General features: G+C 33.2%; 1 pseudogene; it reads right to left on the bottom strand.

Annotated features, from left to right (window-relative positions):
• Window positions 1-2,877: 2,877 nt before the first annotated feature.
• Window positions 2,878-5,744, bottom strand: LOC150028776 (uncharacterized; annotated as a pseudogene).
• Between the last annotated feature and the right edge of the window lie 6,487 nt (window positions 5,745-12,231).

Here is a 12,231-nt window from a genome sequence, read left to right as displayed (position 1 = left end):
ATGATAAATACATTAATTTTCTAAAAAAGCAAATTTATTATATAAATTTTTATTATGATTATAAAAATAAAGAACAAATAATTTTGAACCAACCATAAAAAACATCTTTCTGCTAAAAAAAATATGAAAGATACTTAGTACACACAAATTTTTATTGTCAATTTATATAATTCATAATTATATAATATATAGATTTGTGTATCTTGTCCTAATTTTAAAGATTATACGTATTTCCGTGTCGTATCAGTATCTGTGTCAGTATCTATGTTACATAAATTAAAATTACTAATAAATTTATTACTTTATTGCAATGAGTATAAATATATGGTGGAAAAAAATATAATCAAACTATAAAATAATTTTAGAAAAACATATTATGTGTTAATTGTTACTCAATTTTAAGCATTATATTCACGTATAAAAAATTATTTTTATATGAATCAAATAATTGGAGATAAATTTTAAAAAATTCAATTTTAATTAATTTTTATTCAATTCTAATTATTTTTGATTAATTTTTTTGTCTGGTTTTGAAAACCACATTCTCTTAAAGGCACAGCATGGACAAAAAGTTGGAAAACCTCCATCATCCTTTCTTTCGGTGATGGAAAAGCTCATGCTGCAAATCACAAGAGCTTTTGACCACTTCTTCCATCACATCTTTTTCTTAAAAAATGTTCACCAAACCATTTTTGTTTACCATCATAATTATGTACAAATTATTATTACATAAATTTTAGTTTTAAGAAAATCTAATGCACGTCTTTATATGCTCAAAAATATTTTTACTATTTATTGCGAATAATTTATCATTTGTTTAATAACAAGCTAAGAATATGTTGTTTTCTTGGTTTCATTAGTCTTGAACTGAACTGTTTTACAGTAATTCATTTTTCTTCAAACTTATCTATTATTTAAATAATTGAGATTTTTTATAAAAGAATATCCAGACGATGACGTTTCTAAACTACCTAATAAAGTAATTAATAAATATAAAACTAACTTATATAATTACATAAATAAACAAAAAAACACAACTGTTTCTATATTTTTTATTTTTATCATTATATGTATATTTATCTTTATAATTTATTGTAATAAATATAAATACACGGTATGTGATATTGTAATTTATATATAAATATGTTTTTTTATTGCAATTAATATAATTTGTTTTAGTATTGAGATTGAAAAAAAGAAAATTTATGGTTACTTGAAAATAGCATTGAAAGTGGTAATTTATTGGTGGAGGTGGTCGACCAAGTGGATAAATATTGAACACTAATATATTTATGTAAAAGAATGATAATTTTTAATTTTTATACTTTTTTTTAATTGATAAATGTTATTTCTATATGAAACTTAAGACGGGAGAGAGAGGAGAGAGAAGTTTATCATTATTTAAATATGTGGACTAAATTTAATTCTTTAAATATAGAAAACAATAATACATTAGTAAAGAGCCTATAATAAATTAGATAAAATGTTAATTACGTGGTTGAGAATTTAAGTAGAATCTACTTAAAAATGATTACTACACAAACCATTTTACTCAACCACAGCTATAAAATGATTGTTTAAAATTAAAGTATATGGAAAGAGAAGACCTATTTTTAATCGAAAAAATTATGTGTATGTGTATTTTTTTAAAGGACTAATAATAAATTGTATAAATAAAATATATATTAATGCAGATTACACTAAAAAAAATTATTAAATAATAATTAAATTTAAATAAAAAAAATAATCACTATATTAATCACTATATTTTATATTAAATAAAATATAAGCTATGAGGTGGGGGACAGGGGGTTGATTTCAACCTTTGTTGAAAGGTGGCATGCTGAGACAAACTCTTTCCACCTTCCCATAGGTGAGATGACCATCACACTTGATGATGTGTCATCTCTTTTACACTTCCCCATTTTGGGTTAATTCCCTACGTATGTGCCCTTAGAGTACAACGGAGCTGCAACTATTTTAACTGAGTTATTAGGGGTGGAGGAGGCTCGTGGGAAGGCTGAGATGAGGCAGTGTCGAGGCGTCCACGTACGATTGAGTTGGCTTCGAGATATATATGCGGAATGTTGCGCTCAAGAGGCTTGGGAGTGTGCTGCTAGAGCTTACTTGTTGCATGTGGTTGGATGCACTATTTTTGCAGATAAAAGTGCCACATCTGTATCTGTTTCGTACTTGTTGTTATTCAACAATCTTCGTATGTGCGGTGGATACGCATGGGGAGCAGCAGCACTTACACATCTATATGAGTAGTTGAAGGATGCCTCCTACTTTAACACAAAGCAGTTGGGCAGTTATGTGACACTTGTTCAGGTATGAAACCATACAAATAATTAGCAATCACATGTTACATTCCATAATTTTTTGTATTAAATATTTTATAATTAATATGATGGAATTACGCAGGCATGGATTTATGAGCACTTCTTGGGCATGGGAAGAAGGGATATTAATCCCTCATATGATGAGGTACATCCGCGGGCAGCACGATACATTGTTGCCCATCAGATTTGTGTGGTTGGCGATGTGCGGGTGCAGTTGGATGGGCTCACACACGATGACGTCATCTGGACTCCATATGAGGACCACAGATTGAGCAGGCCATTTGAGACCATTTATTTATTCTCGAGTCACCTACGATTGGGCAGCTTATCACAGAGACATATGCCCAAGCGTGTGTTGCGCCAATTTGGCTACGAGCAGAGCATTCCACCATCACCGATGCCGACTGAGAGTCCTGGTGCACATGTCATTGATCAAAGGTGGTTGCAATTTGATCACTACTTGGTGACAGGTTTGACAGTTGCTTCTAGTCCATCTGCATGTGTTCCTGAGTACATGTCTTGGTTCAGGACGGTGTCACACCCATACATTCGCAGAGGTGAGCTTGGAGATCGACCCAGTGTAATATGATGACCATAACCTTGCCTCTGGGTAACAATGTGTATACCATAAAATGTCACCGGTAGGTATGGGACAATCATCAACCATTTTTACCTGCACAAAGTGTGAATCATATACATGACCAATACATAGTAATCGGTGTAGACCAACATCGGTAGGGGGTGCAGTACGTAATGGGAAAATAGTAATATTTTGTTTCAAAGACAAACAAACTAAGATAATATTTTATCTGCTTGCTATTAAGTATCCCATATCTGGTATTGTCATCCATTTGTCAACACTAGCCTGCAAAATACAACAATGAAATTAGATAGCATACAAGTTCAATTAATCAATGCACATGACTCTTATGAATATACACTTACCACTGACAACTCATCCACTAGTAGGGATCTCTTGATATGTTCTACCCGTTGATGACCACCTAATAATGTTGCGTATTCTTCACGCCACTGAGATATTTCTTTGAATAAATCCATTATGATAAGTGGCCATGACTCTTCACCCATCCCCAACAAGGAGGCAATAGTACGAAACCCACAATGTCCATCCACTTTAACATCTATTACATCCAAAATATAAGGGTGACATTTCAGATGAAATTGATTAAGCATGGGAATTGCATTGGTGTTGGTCGTCACCTTAACCTTTCCCTTTGGAGTCTTCAAAGATGATGAGCTATCATTTACAATATGGATGCGATCTACATGCTCAAAATATGAAGGAATGCGTTTTGTAGACCTCTGAAATTTGTTTGTTTGACTCTTTTGGGATCCTTTTGTCTTGACTACATTAAGTGGTGCACATAATGTTGTCATGTCTGGGTAGGCAATTTCACGCAACTTGTTTTTAATTGTAACTTTGCCACACATGTCAACCTGTTTGAACCGGGATAGAATGACATCCCATTCTTGTTGAATTGACAACTCAGATGATGGATCACATTCAGATAAATCTGAAAAGCTTAGTCTCGTCCACATAACATGAACTTCATTAAGAGGAATGACACTCATAGCATATCTGGCTAATTGACAAGCACATGGTAATCCATGAGTCCGTCTAAGTACACATCCACAACATTCACTATCGAACCCCACATCATTGACCCGATCAAACTCTTCAGCAATGAGAATCAAAGCATGTTTAAATACAAAGCCAACCAACATCTTGTACAACTGTACATTGAATGTGTGTCCTATCACATGTAGACTCATTTCAAAGGATGCCTTGATTTCGTTATGTTGAAGTATAATAACATGCTTGATAGCATCCCAACATGAGCACAAGTCTCCCATGCTATTTTGTAATATTCGTTTCAAAGACCAATGAGCTAATTCAACCCTGTATAAGTATAAAACATAAAACAATTAGACGTTATACATGTTCTAAACAAAGTAAAGGCATTGATATACCTGTTTGATGTTGTATTTCCCAAATCCATTAATGAATCTGTCCAACACTTTACAAATTTTTCTTTGTGCGAAATAATCCATGTGTTCTTCACATATTCAACAAGTAATGACCACGGTGAACAAATAGTTTCAAAACTTTTAACAAACTCATCAAATTGAGCAATATCTGTACAATCAATGATAGTCCTCCATGAATCCATCACAACTTCCCAAGCCTCGGCAGAATCAACCAACATTTTACACTTTGCTTTAACATTCTTATTGATATGAAACCGACAAAGAAGGTTTCTTGCTTTAGGAAACACCATATTGATGGCATTTATCAAAGCAAGATCTCTATCACAAACAATGACTTCAGGCCCCACATGCGATGTCAAAAGTGACCCTCTAAATTTTTGTAGTGCCCATATGAAGTTCTTTTCCTTCTCGCTAGATAAGAATGCAAAACCAGCAGAAAAGGACAAACCTGTACAAGTCACACCAACAATCTCAAGCAAAGGCAGTCGATACTTGTTTGTTTTGTAAGTCGTATCCATCAAGAATACAATGTTAAATGTATTCAAAAGTTTCACAACATCAGGATGAGTCCAAAAAATATCACTAACAATATTGGAAGACTCATGACACGTACTCCAGTGAAGATAGTTGTCACGGTCTAACAACATCATTAATTGTTGTAATTCAATTCGTGGTCCTCTAACTGATCTCTTGTATGAGTATCTTGCATTGTATACTTGCTTTATTGTTGTCATATTATCCTTATTATTCTCCTTCAAAGTACGTAGTATGCTACTCGGTTTAACCATGCTTTTAGTCATATCAACAAGCATGGAATGTTCATTCGCTTTTAATCTACCCGCATATGGATGACCAACTAATGTATCATACAAATCATGATTATGAGTACCACATATTACCTTAAGTACCCAACCTTGACCCTTTCCAATAGGTTTACCTCGCAATTTAAAGGGACATTGACATTTTCAAGTACCAGTTACAATAACCTCCAAACCATCCTTATACTTTCTGTAACTACCCCCCCCCCCCCCCTTTCACAACCTAACAAGACATATGTTTTTCTCCCTTGCTTCCCATTTGCTATGTCAGACCTAATAATAACAATAACAAAACCAAGTCTATAAGCAACCCTACGGACCCATTCAAGTAAGTCTTCTCGCGAAGGAAAAACCTACACAAAGTTATTCCAACAATATTACAAAAACACTTCTTCAAATTATAAAGCAATAAACATAAATAGAATGAAATTTTATTCACCTCATCTGTTGTAAAATGAGTACCATAATCCTCTTCAACTAATTCATGTTGATGCACAGAATTCATTAATTCTTCCATATATATCATTTCTACGTCATCCGATCTTTTTGTAATCAATCCAACCTTCATGTCCATACTTACACCTTCATTCATAAAACATAAATTTCTATTTTATTCTAATTTTCATAAATTCACACAGTATGCAAAATAAAAACAATATTCAATTACCCTTCCGGATAGTGTAATCCATAAGTAAATAGTACCTTCCAGATTAGATAATCCGTAATGCATTTCACAACTTCAAAGTGACTTCTGGATTGTTTAATCCATAAGTCAAATTAAAACAGCAAATTGCATTCTGGATTACATAATCCATAAGTCATATTTAAAGTTCTAAAATGACTTCCAGATTACGTAATCTGTAGTTCATTTTGTACCGGATTACACAATCCAGAAAAGTGAGTATGTTTGTTCCGGATCCGGTTTACCCCCGGTTTAACTAATCCGGAACACTTTAATGTTGTCTTACGGATTGTAAAAACATTCCAGTGATCTAGCGGATTAACCCAATCCGAAGAAATAAGTGTTTAAAGCACGAAGACTTACCTACGAACGGAGAATACGAACCGTGAAGACCACCCACCACAACAACAACACCACCACCACGGTTACCACCACAAGCACCACTATCACCACCGGCAAGCACCAAGCACCAAACACCAAGGACCAAACACCTTCGTTTTCACTATGCGTAGAAAGGTAAAATAAATTTTCTATTTTTATCTTTTTTTTTTACTGAAGGACAAATTTAGAATTTTAAAAGTATATGGAGGTGGCTGAAGAAGGGATGGAGATGCAGGAAGAAGCACTCCTCATTTTTTCTTACTATTAACCCGCACGACCCACTGCCAACCCTAAGGAAGTAAAAAATGTGGAAACACAATACTAACAAAAAGGTTTAGTGTGAAAACAATTTCTCAGATATATCCTTAATGGAAAACATAAACATTTTTTCCAAGTTGGTTTAAGATGTCTTGTTATTTTCAGTTTTTATCAAGTATCCCTAATACACGGGTTAATTTAAAATCCTAAGATCTTCATCTTATAATTTATTTTATTAAAGTATACTGGAAAAGATATTAAATTTAAAATTGTGCCTTAAAAACCCTAAACAATGTCAAATATTTTTGTTTTTAATTTAATTGCGTAAATCTTATAAAAATTATTAAAAGAAAACCTGAAATAATATAACAGAATTCATTTAAAATAAAATAAAACTTCACGATAAAATATCTATATTGAAAATGTTATCATATTATAGTTAAGAATGTAGGGAGAGCTTCACACTTGTTGAGTCGGACTATAATGATGCCAATTACAAAATACTTTAAAGATTGCGTGTTGGTCCGTTAGATTTAATTGAAAACATAGGTTTCGTGTAATATTTAACTAAATTATATGTGAACTAGTTTAACGCGTCTCATATAATTTCCAATCCAGATATTTTGGTGATAGTTATCTCTCTTGGCACCACGCAAAAATATTGTAATACTAAAGTCAGAAAATAATTATTAGAAAAATGCTTTCATATAAATAGTAGTATATTTATTAAATGATACATTAATACCTTTTTATATAGGCCTTTTAGTTCATTATTTTATGTAAATATTTCAAACTTTTAATATAAAAAGGTTTTTAAACAAGCTAATAACTCAAACTACACTTTCAAAAAAGTCAAGTCAAGGCTAAAAAATAAATCTACAAAAATCACAATTTATTGGTTTTGAGCTTTGAATTTATGAGACAGGTTTAAGTCTATTTTAAGCAAACATTTGTCAATCTAGCCTAAACATTGATGATGCCTTCTTTGAGAATTTTTTTTTCATATGTTTGAGTTAGATTCCGTAAGGTTCCAAGTTTCTTCTGCACAATATTTTCTAGAATTATTTTTAATGTGAATGAAAAATTCATTCAAAGTTTAAAGCCATACAAACAAAATCCTCCTTCATAGGAAAATAAAACCAGTAAAATTGCTCACTTTACTTGGGAAGATATTTGACAGGTATAACAAAGTTAACTCCCAAATAAAATAAGTAAAAAAAAAACACTTTTAGTTTACGTAATTGTACAAATAATTATAAAACTTTTGAATTTGACTGATTCTTCAATTCACTTTAGAGGATCTTAGAACTGTATCAAGACTTTCATTTCTCTTCTGCATCACACGTTATCGGCCCCACCAATTTTTTTAATTAAAGATAATGTTTTCCCACTCACTTGATTATACGAATTAATAAGAAAAAGAGAGTCATCAAAATATAAATAATATAAGAATATATGAATACGAAAAAAAAAATCAGAATTGCTAATCATTATTTTTACTGTGTCAACAACGTGGTTAACTAGCAAATCTATTGTATTTAAAATAACATAATTTATATTTAAAATAATTAATAGTTATAGTATTATTGCGAATATTCTTTAAAATACCACTCCATCCGTACAATCATCATATTATTGATTTTTTTTTACTTTTATTCTTTATTTTCATTATTTCTTTATTTTTAATAAATGTTAGAAAATTATGTAAATTAATGTAATTTATATGGAATATCTGGGTTTGAATATAATTTAATAAAATAAAAGGCACTTATATATATATATATATATTATATGATACCTAATGAAAATCTAATGTAATGGAGATTGGGAAAGAATAAAAATGGGTTTTGTTGTTTTTCTCGGTGAACCATCAAGGAAGAACATGAAAAAGAAAGGAATTGCAAGAGATAAATTAAGAAAAGGAGATTAAAGAAACTGCTCATGTGGGGACTCTCATGAATATAGGTGTGTGTGTGATAACTACTTCAGTTTTAGATATTCACAAGCATGAATCTTTGAGTAATGTTGAAGAGAGGTTTAATCTTAGGATTACATATGTGATGCATCCATCTAAGAAGCCGAAAATAATGACAGTTTCTCTTCAATTTCACATTAAAAAAAATGCATTTTTTTAATTAGACCCATATTTGTAAATAAATCCATAAAGAACCTCTAGGTCTTCATCCTCCTTATTATGTGGTTGTGTGTGGTTGGGGGCTCTGCCACCATCCCTTCCTTTAGAGGATTTGTCATCAGATCTACAGGGTTGATCTTGAACAACAACCTTATTCCTACTTTGAAATTATGTTCGCCCTCCAGAATCAAATGACCATTTGTTGGAGTCATTAAACAAACCAAATGAGTTAGTTTCAGCAGTTGTATAAAAATCAGTCTTATTAAGTTGTCATTCCTCTTGTTTTTCTATTTCTTTTGGCAACTTTTCACAAGATTTCATTAGAGAGGAGTACATAATTTTCTTTTCTAAGTTTTTCGTCCCTTGTTCTAGATTTTTATTATATACGAAGATATCATCAAAATAAACTACTACATATTTACCTATGCATTCCCTAAGGACATGATTCATAAGCCTTATGAAAGTGTTAAATGCATTAGTGAGTCCAAAAGGCATCACTAAACACTCATATAGTCCAAACTTGGTCTTAAAAGCACCTTCTTTGATTCTTATTTGGTGATATCCGCTTTTGAGATCAATATTGGATAATATAGTGGACCCATGCAATCCATCAAGCATATCATCAAGTTTAGGAATTGGATGCCTATATTTGATGGTGATATTATTGATGACTCTACAATCACAACATATTCTCCACTTACCATCTTTCTTGGGCACCAACAAAACAGGTACAACACAAGAACTTAGACTCTTTTGAATTCAGCCCTTCTCCAACAATTCCTGAACTTGGGATTCTATCTCCTTAGTCTCTTCAGGATTAGTTCTGTAAGTCGGTCTATTTGGTAGACTAGCTCCCGGAACTAAATCTATTTGATGTTTTATACCTCTAAAAGGTAGAAGTCCAATTGGTCCTTCTTTAGGGAATACATCATCAAATTCTTTTATAAGGCTTTTGACCTTAAGAGGTAGAACATTAGTTTCAGAAAGTGTGGCAGTGCATGTAAGTGCACATTTACAAAGAAGGAGGCTTGAATGCTAGATAAAAGTATTTTCTTAACTTCATTTTTTTCCAAATTTTTATTCTATCTAATGACCTTGTGGGAAGGATCATTCTTCTCCCGCGCCTCAGCATTGTCCTTAAGACTTTCACTTGATTTTTAACTTCTTTTTTCTCATTTTCTCTTTTTAGTTTCATTTGTACTTGGTCATTTACCACTTATGAAGGTATTAAAGCATAGAGTACAGAAAAATTTCCCTGTGGGTAAAAGTTATCTCGTTGGTAAGACCATCATGGGTAGTTTTCTTGTCAAATTGTCATGGTTTTCCCATTAAGATATGGTCGACTTCCATGGGTACTACATCACATAAAACATCATCTTTGTAATTCCCCACAGAAAGACTGACTTTTACCCGTTTATCTACAGTTAAGTCATCCATCATCTTCATTCAACCATTGAAGTTTATAAGGTTTTGGGTGGGTTATAGCTTGTAGATCAAGCTTTTCAACGAATCTAGTGCTATAACAATTGCAGCAAGATCCACTATCCACAATGAGAGAACAAGTATTCCCTAAACCCTAAACTTTACATCTTGTATGAAAGATGTTCTCTCTTTGTGTCTCATGTTTCATGATAGGTTGATTGTTGAGGATTCTTCTAATCATCAATAATTCCCCCTCACATGGATATGCTCCCTCACTTTTCTCTTTTTTCTCTTTCCCGTTAGACTCATCATCTTGGCTACTATATTCACCCTCCCTCTTAAGATCATGGTTCTCCTATTTGGGCATTGGGATGTTGTGTGGCCTCTACCAAGACATTTAAAACATTGTATGTCTCTACTACTGGTTTATGGGGCAGACACATCCTTTCCTAGACTTTTGGAATTTTCTGTAGATTTATCTTTTGAAAAACTTTCCTCCCTTTCCTTTTTGTACTCCTTCTTGGGATAGGAGCTAGAGTAAGAACTCTCTTTACGAGTTGACCCTTTTCTCAAAATTTGTTGCTCAACTTTTATGCAAAGTTAGATCGAGTCATCCAAGGACCTATAGGGCAAGAGTTCCACTCTATCTCTTATCTCAAGATTGAGACCACTAAGGAACCTAGATATGGTAGTGGTTTCTTCCTCCCTAATAGAGGCTTTCATCATGTAGAGCTCCATTTTTTTCCTATACTCCTCTACACTCATACTCTTTTGTTGGAGTCTTTGGAGCTTGTCCATCAATTACCTATTGTAGTAAGAAGGAATATGGCGGCGTCTCAAGGCTCCCCTAAGGTTATTCCAATATTCTATGAGAGGGTCCTTGTAGAACACATTTCTCTCCCTAGGGTTGTCCACCAATACATGACATTTAATTGAAAGCTAAAAGTTGCTAAGGGTACCTTCCTTTCCTCATTAACATGATGGCAAGCAAAAAGTTGTTCTACTTTCATTTCCCAATCTAGGTAAGTTTCAACATTTTCCTTCCCATAAAAATAAGGTAGGTCTACCCTAGTCTCTTTTGGTTGGCTTTCTCATCTAGTTCTTATAGGTGGAGGTTGATAATATTCATTAATTCTAAGACTTTCTTCCTCTGCATGGGAATCACTCGACCTAAAACTAGATACATGTGATGCATGTTCTTTTTTAACTTTTTAATGTATTCATCCTTTTCTCTAACAATTTTCAATTCTTCTTCTAAAATTGCAATATGGACATCTCTTTCTTTCTTTTCTTCTAAAACTTGAGCCTCATGTTGCAATTGTCTTAATGATAGTGATTGAAAATCTCTAGCCAATTATTTCAAAAGAGATTTTGTAGAGTTCCCATCACTTTCACTATGACTAGAAGAATGCTTAGACATGTTTAGAGTTATCTGTTAAAAGCATGATGTGAGTTGATTTTAGGATTGCCCGTTTTAATTGGCTGCTCTTGTTTATGATTTTTGATTTAGCAATTTAAGGTGAGAACCATAAGAAGATTCCCACTGGACACGAACTTAACCAAGTGGTTAAGTAATTGTGAAGGTTCACTTCAGAAGGGCAAAGAGAAAAAACATAGATATATGGTGTGGATGATGCAAAGAGGGGCGGAAAATAAAGACAACAAGATGAAGAGGACCAACAATTAAAAGGCAATTATAAATATAGATGAAGGAAGTGAATGGAAGGCGTTAAAATAAAGTAAAAGGAGGAAGAGATGAAGAGAGCTTACGGGGAGAAAGGAAGTCACGCCACTTGGAGCAGAGGGTCTCCAAGATGAGTGATGCAAGAGCCGCCACTTGAGATATTAACCACCCAAGATAAGACCCAGAGCAACCACTTGGGATATTACCTACCCAAGATAAGACTCAAATAACTCAGAGTACTCAGGCTCACAAATTCACTCCAGCAGAGTTTCTTTACTTCAAATTTCAATGTGAAGATACATGAAGCAAAACACCCTATTTATAGGAAGGGGTGCCTTGGTGGGCAAGATGGGTGAAGGGTTGAAATGGCAAGGGAGAGGGGCTGCCTAAGGTGTTGACCATGGTCAAAACTGCACCTTTAGGCATAGCTTCTAGAAGGTAAGTTAAAAACCCTAATTCTAGGTGTTTTGTCTTGAAAAAAGTGGGCTTGGTGCAAGCCC

Source organism: Phaseolus vulgaris, chromosome 3 (genome assembly GCF_051622355.1).
Source record: "Phaseolus vulgaris cultivar YP4 chromosome 3, ASM5162235v1, whole genome shotgun sequence".
Lineage (NCBI taxonomy): Eukaryota > Viridiplantae > Streptophyta > Magnoliopsida > Fabales > Fabaceae > Phaseolus > Phaseolus vulgaris.
The sequence above is the reverse complement of the archived record's forward strand: the minus strand, read 5'-3'. Positions and strand labels throughout refer to the sequence as shown.